The sequence below is a fragment of the Thamnophis elegans genome, chromosome 2 (genome assembly GCF_009769535.1).
Source record: "Thamnophis elegans isolate rThaEle1 chromosome 2, rThaEle1.pri, whole genome shotgun sequence".
Taxonomy (NCBI): domain Eukaryota; kingdom Metazoa; phylum Chordata; class Lepidosauria; order Squamata; family Colubridae; genus Thamnophis; species Thamnophis elegans.
Window position 1 is genome coordinate 35474895 of NC_045542.1, and position 8956 is coordinate 35483850.

Below are 8956 nucleotides of genomic sequence, written 5' to 3' on the forward strand. Positions count from 1 at the left end.
GAAATTATTTTGGATGTTACAGAAATCCTACATGGAATTACCTGGTAGTGTGATTATACTAACTCTGTACATCTTCTCCTGGGCATGCATAAAAGACATGATCGATTTCTCACCTTCAGAGCCAGCACAAGTACAAAGTCTATGAAAGGCAAGATTTTTAAGCAGGGAAGAGTATAAATCTGCCATCTGATCCTCTTCAGGTTAATGTAAATTCCAGCTGAATGGCAAATTGAGAGTAGGCTCACAACTGTAAGCTGCATTGTGTAGTGCTTGTTTGTAGTCTTGTGTATTGCTGGAACAAAGTTAGCGTGATTTGAAAACCAGCTCATTGGGTTTTCTTGATTCCAACGGTGGTTCAGTCAATAAATCATCATTAATGCAGAAGCCAAGCCACAGGGGTGATATTTGTTAACATACAGTATGTGTTCATCACTGCAATTTATTATAACCATAGCTTTAAATTGAGGGTTTTATTATGCAAAACTACAACTCAAACATTATTTAATCCACTAACTCACTCACATTTGTGAGTCAAATTCAGATGGACTGGGATTTCATTTAATAAATACCTGTAAAAATTGGAAATCTTTGACTATGGAATCCTGGTCCTGTTCTTGGTCCTGGTATGAGGCCTTCAGGTTGCCTAGTCTGCACCCTCTATTCAAAGTGTGTTGTTCCTCAATCTGGAATTCCAGATTAAGCCTACAATTCCCATTATCCTTCCCTACTGCATGGGCAGTGATGGGATTCAATTTTTTTTTAACGTGGCTTGGTGGGCGTGGCAGGGAAAGGTTACTGTAAAATCCCCATTTCTTCCTGATCAGCTGGGACTCGGGAGGCAGAGAATAGATGGTGGTGGGGCTAGTCAGAGGTGGTATTTACCACTTCTCTGAACTACCCAAAACTTCCGCTAACGGTTCCCCAGAACTGGTCAGAACCTGCTGAATACCACCTCTGTGCATGGGTGAAACTCAGCATTAAGAAAAGTGAATGCTACCAAGGGCCATAGAGTTGATTTGAGCACCCCAGTTATCTTGTCTTTATTCTTCCCTCCCTCCCTGTCATCCATCCATCTACCCAACCATTCATCCATCCCTGAGATTGTGTAGGGAACTTTAAATCTCAACATTATATATTGACTTACTCATCCTGTAACATTAAATGAAAAAATAATGATCCATCTGATTGATTCCAATCCTAAAGATTTCTTCAGATGAGATTTCCCCCCTCTATGGCGGTGAATGGGAACAAAGCAATCCCTTTTTTAAAAAAGGTCTTAATTGGATGTGACATAAGACACCTTTACACTGATAATGTTAAATCTCCAAATGAAGTTTTGCTCAGCTACTTTGCGATGAAATCCATCTTAGCCATTTATTTTATTTTGCTGAAGGATGTCCACCCTGAAACTAGTAGCCGAGGCTGGCTTTATGCCCATTCATTGCGCAAAGCTATGGTTCATGTTCACTATGATTCATTTAATAAGTCACAAGTAACTGGAGTTATCCATAGCTCTAAGTCATAAAACATGGTTTACAAATCAGGATAGTATTTAACAGAAAACCAGATAAACTGCAAGAAGGCTTAAATGATAGATCAACTCTTTCAGGATGTCCTAGAAAGTTGAAATGTTCCTTTGTTTGTTTTGTAATAATACCATTTTTTTACCTCAGAGGTTGACTGATTAATGCTTAGGACCCTGTTTGTCTAACATAAAGCACCGTATGTGAAGTGGGAGACTGCTGATGGACAATGCCTGGGAAATGCAGCTGTTCTTTCTTAGGTACTTCTGAATCAACTTGGTTGCATTGTCCTTGTTCTAGCAGTTGCTATTCATTTGTTTCGTTTATTTTCAAAGCTTAAATGCTTACTGTATTTTGAATGCCTGTTCTCTGGGAAAGGATCGCTAGTTACTTTAATACATACTTTAAAATATATTTCTATTCTGCTTTTGCTCCTGGAAGTTCAAGGAAACTAGAACAGAAAATGGTTATTTAACAAAGAAAAATGTCCCTAAAGTACAAAACAGTAAGTGATGAATAGAGCAGCCACAAGGTTAAACATTTTCCAATATTTTTAAGTAAAAAAAGGCAGTGGCCCTTGGTGTTCTTTGAGCTTGGTTGCTTTCTTGCAGATGATTCATTACCAAACTAGGTAACATTTTATTTATTTATTATTTTATTTATTTGTTTTATTTTATTTATTGTTTTATTTATTTTATTTACTTATTTATTTGTCGAACATGTACGAGATAACAGGTATAAGTATAAACATGGACATGAACAAAGGAAATGAGTACAAATAAACGGGGACAGTAGGACATGGATGTTAGGCACTCTGGTGCGCTTATGCACGCCCCCTTTATGGACCTCTTAGGAATGGGGTGAGATCCACAGCAGACAGTTTGAGGTTGAAGCTGTGGGAGTTAGAGGAGTCAGGTGGAGCATTCCAGGCATTGACCACTCTGTTGCTGAAGTCGTATTTTCTGCAATCGGGGTTGGAACAGTTTACCTTGAGTTTGTATCTATTGTTTGCCCGTGTATTATTGCAGTGGAAGCTGAAGAAGTCGTTGACAGGTAGGACGTTGTAGCAGACAATTTTGTGTACTATGCTTAGGTCAGACCGTAGGTGGCGTAGTTCCAGGTTGTCCAAGCCCAAAATTTCTAGCATGGTGGCATAAGGGATTCTGTTGTGAGCAGAGCAATGGAGTGGTAGAAGGGAGTAAATCGGTCATCCCTGGATTGAGGTTTTGTCTACTTCTTGATTATTGTTCTAGTGTTAATCTTGGTGTTAATCTCTGATCATCTGGGTGTTGACTGCTGGTGAGGAGATGCGTTGGTCTTTTTTGTTTCCTTTTTACCTTTTTGATTGTCTCCTTTCAGTGGTCTATAGATGTTAATCTCTAGATGCCTGCTGATGGCTGATTAGTCTGAATTTTCAGGTTTCCAGCAGGCATGAAATGCCCTTACTTTTGCTACTGGTTCGGAACCGGGAGCTCGCACGTGGAGCTTCTGCAGCTGCGCAGAAACTCCTGCGCATGCGCAGAGCATCCATGATGATGTCTGGGTAGGTGGGCAGAGCCTCCCACCACCGCCATTACCTGTTCACCCGAACCAGGGCGAACCGGCAGAATACCACCTCTGGTTTCCAGGAATTCTCTAGCATTTTTCGACTTGGTTTGGTCTAGGGTGGTCACGGTTTCCCAGTTGAAACCATGATTAAGTCTGTCCATGTTTTGTGAAATTAAGCAGTTTTCATCAGGTCTTCTGACTTGCTGGTTGGTGTTCATGGATGAGTTCTGCAAGTCTTCAGCTTGGAGCCCCCAACAGACTATAACACACGAACCAACTGAAGCCCTCCAAAACATCCTAGGCAAACCAAAAGACTCAGCAGCCCCAGAAGAAGAAGAAAATAGGAATCATCTACTGCGCACAGTGCAAGGACTGTAACCATCACTATGTAGGACAAGACTAGCAAAGTAGGCCTTGATTTATCAGAGTTGTCCCACGATTGGTTGGCATAAAGTACGTGAGACAGCTTCAGCAGGAATAGACATGAAAAATCTGCCTCCCCATCAACCAAAGGAGGAGTGTCAAGGTCGGGGGTGTTTTCTCCCCATGTACCTGCTTCTTTCGTACCATCTCATTTTGTGTGGGCGTGCAGCGCCCAATCTTTTAAGCTTTATCTTGAGCACAGCATGTGTGGGATGGACAGGGAACACGCTGACTGGGTAGAGTAACAGCAGGAAAAATAAGGGGAACTTTGCCAAGGAGACAGCTGAGCAGAAGTCCACCACCTAAGACCAATGATCTGTTAGCACGCCCTGCAACTTCTGTACGAAACACACCAAAAACTTGGCTTTTGGTGTTTTTTTTTACAAAATTGCAGGTTCTCAGCTCTCACTTCAGAGGCAAAATATGGCTCTGAGAGATCAATATTCAGGTGGTGAATAAAACATTTCCGAAATTATTTACAACTAAAAGGCAATCGAGGGACAATTAACCAGGCATTTGAGTAGTTCAGCCAACTTTTTCACCTTTGAAGGAAACCAAAACCCAAAACTGAGCTGATTAAGAAAGAAATGCAGAGATTGTTGATGTGGAATCTGTTGGGTTTTTTTGGGGAGGGTTAGGAAAGCAGTTTAATAGCATTTTCCAACTATTCAAATTAAAATGTATTTTCAGGGCCAAAAAAAAGTCATCCAAAAGTCATTTTCATTTGAAATAATACACGAAATGTAATTCTGTGAATATCTTGAAGCTTTTGGAGAATATTGTTGGATCAGGTAATGGAAAGGCACACAAGGCTAAAGGCAACAACAGCTCTTTATTATAACACAAGTAAGAACAATCCAGCGAAGGTTGAGTCGGACAGCAGCCCTTTTATAGGGAGCTGTCAGACCCTTCAACCAATGAGATTAAACTTCTGTTCCCACTGGAACAGAGAATCTTGGTGGAAACTACTATAACTGAAGCTAGTATCTAACAAATATCTTGGCTGATTTCACTTGTGATCTGAAGCCATGGTTAACTGAACCATGGCTATCAAGCATAGCAGAGTTGGCTGAGCTTGTAAAACATATTAGGACTACAAACCATGGTTTACAAACCGCAGGGGTTGCTGTATACAATATGCTAAGCCAAAAGGGAACAAACCACATTAATGATACATGCAGCAGTTTCCAAACAGACACATATCAAAATCAATTAATCTATTGAATAGATTTTGAGGCTGCCCAACTCCAAAAAGACTGTTTTGTGACATGCATTGGTTGCCAGTAAGTTTCCAAATGCTTTTCAAGATGCCAGTTATTACCTATAAAGCCCTACATGGAACATGTCCTAGAGCTACTGGGAGTTGAAATAGCGAGTCCAGGACAGAACAGGACTTGGTTATCTGAGATACTGTTTGCCTCCTGTAGTGGCCGATAGAGTTGACTTGCTTTGCATCCTGTTGACCTCTAATCATTTATAAGTTAATGTTTCTATAAGCTTATATTTATTGCAGGTGAGTAAGATTCAATAGACACTATCTTAAAAATTTCAGTCCATTCACTCTAGAATCTGAGAGGATTGGAAAGGCTTTGGATCTTAATAAAAACAGAAGAGAGCATTTCTATCTCCAATCAGGGATGGGATTCAGACGGTTCGGACCGGTTCAGGCAAACTGGTCGTTATGATTTTGCATAGTTCAGAGAACCAGTAAAATTGACCACCTGCTAGTCCCGCCCACCCCGCCTCGCCCCACTCCACCCTATCTTCCCTTCGCCATGCAGTCCAACTAATATCTGTGCCTCGCCTGCTCTGCTCACCAAAGGTAAGCATGCCGCCCGCTTGCCCTTCGCCTCGGGTTGGAGCCCAGGGATACACCATTCCCTGGCTCCAGCCTTGCCCCGGGCCTCCACCCACATGCTGACCCCCCTCTGGCCTCAAACTACCAGACAGTTCTTTCTACCTAAAGCTCTGCAGTGGAGATCTTGCAGCCGTCCCTTGCCGATGCTCAGTCACTCGCGGAGACGCTCCATATGGTCTCCAGGTCAGCAACTGCTGCTTTCCTCTAAGTCCCAGCACAGAGAAGCAGCAGCCATGTTGCAGGACTAAAAGGCTGCTTGGTTGACCCTTGCTGCGTGGCAGAAGCCACGCATGTGCAGAAGCTGTGTATGCATGCATGTGCAGAAGCCGTGCATGCATGCATGTGCAGAAGCCGTGCACACGTGCATGCTCAGAAGTTGTGCACACATGCATGCTCAGAAGCTCTGCAGACAATAGCTTTAAATTAACATCAGCCTACACATGATTATGTCCACTATCCATATGTCATTGTGTGCCACACTTTCACAAGCCTAATTATTTTGAATTGTTCCATATTACATGAATGAAACCCTTTCTAATCCCATAGAGAGAGTGCCAAATCAGGTTTGGCAGCCTCTCATGACCTTGCCTTTACCATGCCATCTATGCAAACTCTAATTTACTTATGAAAACATTTTTTGAGAATTGCAAATTTTGCCTTACCCTAAACATTTGAGAATCATTAGCCTAGGCTGGGTTTCTCCCTTTGTTTCTTTTGTAACAGGAAAATAATCTGTGCTGCTTTTAATAGTTCCACCACCTCTTCCACCCACAACAACTGTGATTTTTTTTGGGGGGGGGAGTGATTTAAAAGATACTCGGAGTATTTGGGGTCACTTTAGGAGCTTATTATTCCTGGGAACTCTGGTGCTTTGTTTTTTTTTTTCTGGTTTGGAGGGTCGTGAAAGGATATGAGAAAAAAAATTGAAAATAAAAAGCCACCTGCATTTTAAGTAACATATTTAACACAGGTGGCAGTAGAAAAACATGCATTTGGGAATGCATTAAACAACAACGACTTCAGATTCATTCTATAGCTGGGAGATATGGAAAACAGTGGAAACCGTAATGTGGGGCCCTAACTACTGTATATCTTTGAATTATTGCTCCTGTTGTTGCCACTGTCATTGCTTTGTCTATGCTATCCATTCTGCTTTAGAGAGTAAAATGAATGAAAGCAAGAGCAGATGTTGCCGGAAGTAATTTTGACAAGGAGGGAACCAACAGAAGGAAGGAAAGATTATTTAACAGTGAGCGTGGCAGAGTATGCACAAATTGTGTTACAAGGCATTTGAAATTATAGGTCTCAAACATCCTATTTAGAAATACTTCAAACAGAATCTGCCAGAGAATAGTTTATTGATAAACATTTAGGAGTAAAAACAAAGATCTTAAAACTTGTCCATTACAAAACCCATCTGACATTTCTTCTCTGGTCTCTGTATTTTCTCCTACTTACTAAGCCAGGAGTATCTTGGCAAGATTAAGATCTGTGATCTTCAACTCCCAGCATAGCTGGCTGGGGATTTCTGGGAATTGAAGTCCACAGGTCTTAAAATTGCCAAGGTTGGACACCCCTGTATTAAGCAAATGACTGAATCTATCAATCTGGCTTCTACGTTCAGGCTTCTTAAGGGTAATTCTGCATGGCAGGATTAAAGTACTATCATCCAGTGCAGATGTTGGCAGAACAGCATGCCAAGTTAAATATCTATACCAGTGGTGAAATTCAATTTTTTATTACCTGTTCTGTGGGCGTGGCTTGGTGGGTGTGGCGGGGGAAGGATATTGCAAAATCTCCATTCCCACCCCACTCCGGGGGCCATCCAGAGGTGGTATTTGCTGGTTCTCCAAACTACTCAAAATTTCTGCTACCGGTTGTCCAGAACCTGTCAGAACTTGCTGAATTTCACCTTTGATCTGTACATTCCTGATTGTATTCAATATTACAATTCTCTTGCAACCACTGGTGGTCTTCTAAGGAGCTGCAGGCATCCTGGGATCAAAATTTATGCCCATTTGCCCCAGGGTTAAATTGGCTCGATGACAGAGAGGTATTCCTGTGAGAGCTCTGGTACTATCATGCCAGCTCCTAAGACTGAGGCTGCTAATCTCACAGCCATCATGCCAAGAATTCCCCAAATGCACCTGCCACCTCGCTAGAGAAGAAAGCCACACTTGCTCTGGTAAAGATGCAGAAACACGTTGTTGTCTTGGAGCTGGGCCAAGAGCTTCAGAAGCATAAGAACAGGAGCTAAACTGGATCTTAAGATTTGGAAGAGTTAGAAGGTTTTCCCTTGCTTTGATACCTGGACTTTAGGCATGTGGTGAGCAATTCTTTCATCTCCTCAGCAACATGGGAGGACTAAGATCCACTCCTTTCTTCTCATGATGCTGAGACACAAGGGCTCCACAAGACCAGATATTGTAACCCCACCAGAATATTCTTTTTCCACAAGGGTGATGGTAAAGGTTCCCCTTGCACATACGTGCTAGTCATTCCCAACTCTAGGGGGCGGTGCTCATCTCCGTTTCAAAGCCGAAGAGCCAGCGTTGTCTGAAGACGTCTCTGTGGTCATGTGGCTGGCACGACTAAATGCCAAAGGCGCACAGAATGCTGTTACCTTCCACCAAGGTGGTCCCTGTTTTTCTACTTGCATTTTTATGTGTTTTCGAACTGCTAGGTTGGCAGAAGCTGGGACAAGTAACGGGAGTTCACTTCGCTACATGGTGCTAGGGATTTGATCCGCCAAACTGCTCACCTTTCTGATCGACAAGCTCAGCGTCTTAGCCACTGAGCCACCACGTGCCACCAGGGTGATGGTAGGTTATTACTAAAGCAAATGTGGACTTTAGTGTTGACTCTCCAGTCAGATTTTAACTGGTTTTAACTCCAGCAGTGCAAGCCAAAGTGCTGGGCATTATATCTAAAGTCCTATATAACTAAGTACAGGGCTACCTTGAAGTCTACCTACTCTAAATATACTCAACCTGGTCTGCTCAAAATGTGTCTTTGGAGAATCTAGCTGCACTAAATAAATTAATAAATAAAATATATAAATCTACCCTAGAGGGTACAATACATTTAGATATGTTCTCTGGACTCTTATTAAGGACATAGTTTTTATAAAAGAATTTACAAGCAAGTTTGGAGATTAATTTAAACACAAAACCACAAAAGAGAGTCCTAAAACCTCAGACTTTATCTAACAGCACCAAACTATAAGTAGAATTCTCACCACAACCTTGGAAGATATTCTCCAAATATAAGTGCCACTCATTACAAAACTAGTTCCATGGTCTCTTGACTGTCAGTTCATTTTTTCTCTGCTACGCTCCTGTGCTTTCCTCAAGGAACAGGAAGTGGGGGGAGCAGCAGCCTGTTCTATGCAGTTGCAAAACCCTCTAACTTACACAGAGGTGCCCAAGGGGAAGAGGCATGTGGGGGGAAGAAATCAGGATGACTGATATCATATGGTTGAAACCTGCTCCTTTTTACCTACTTCCCACTGTAAGCCAGGACGAATTAAAAACAGAATATCTGTTATTGTCAATCAATAGAACAAATCGATCCAGAGTTAAGACACAAAAGATTAGACTCCAAT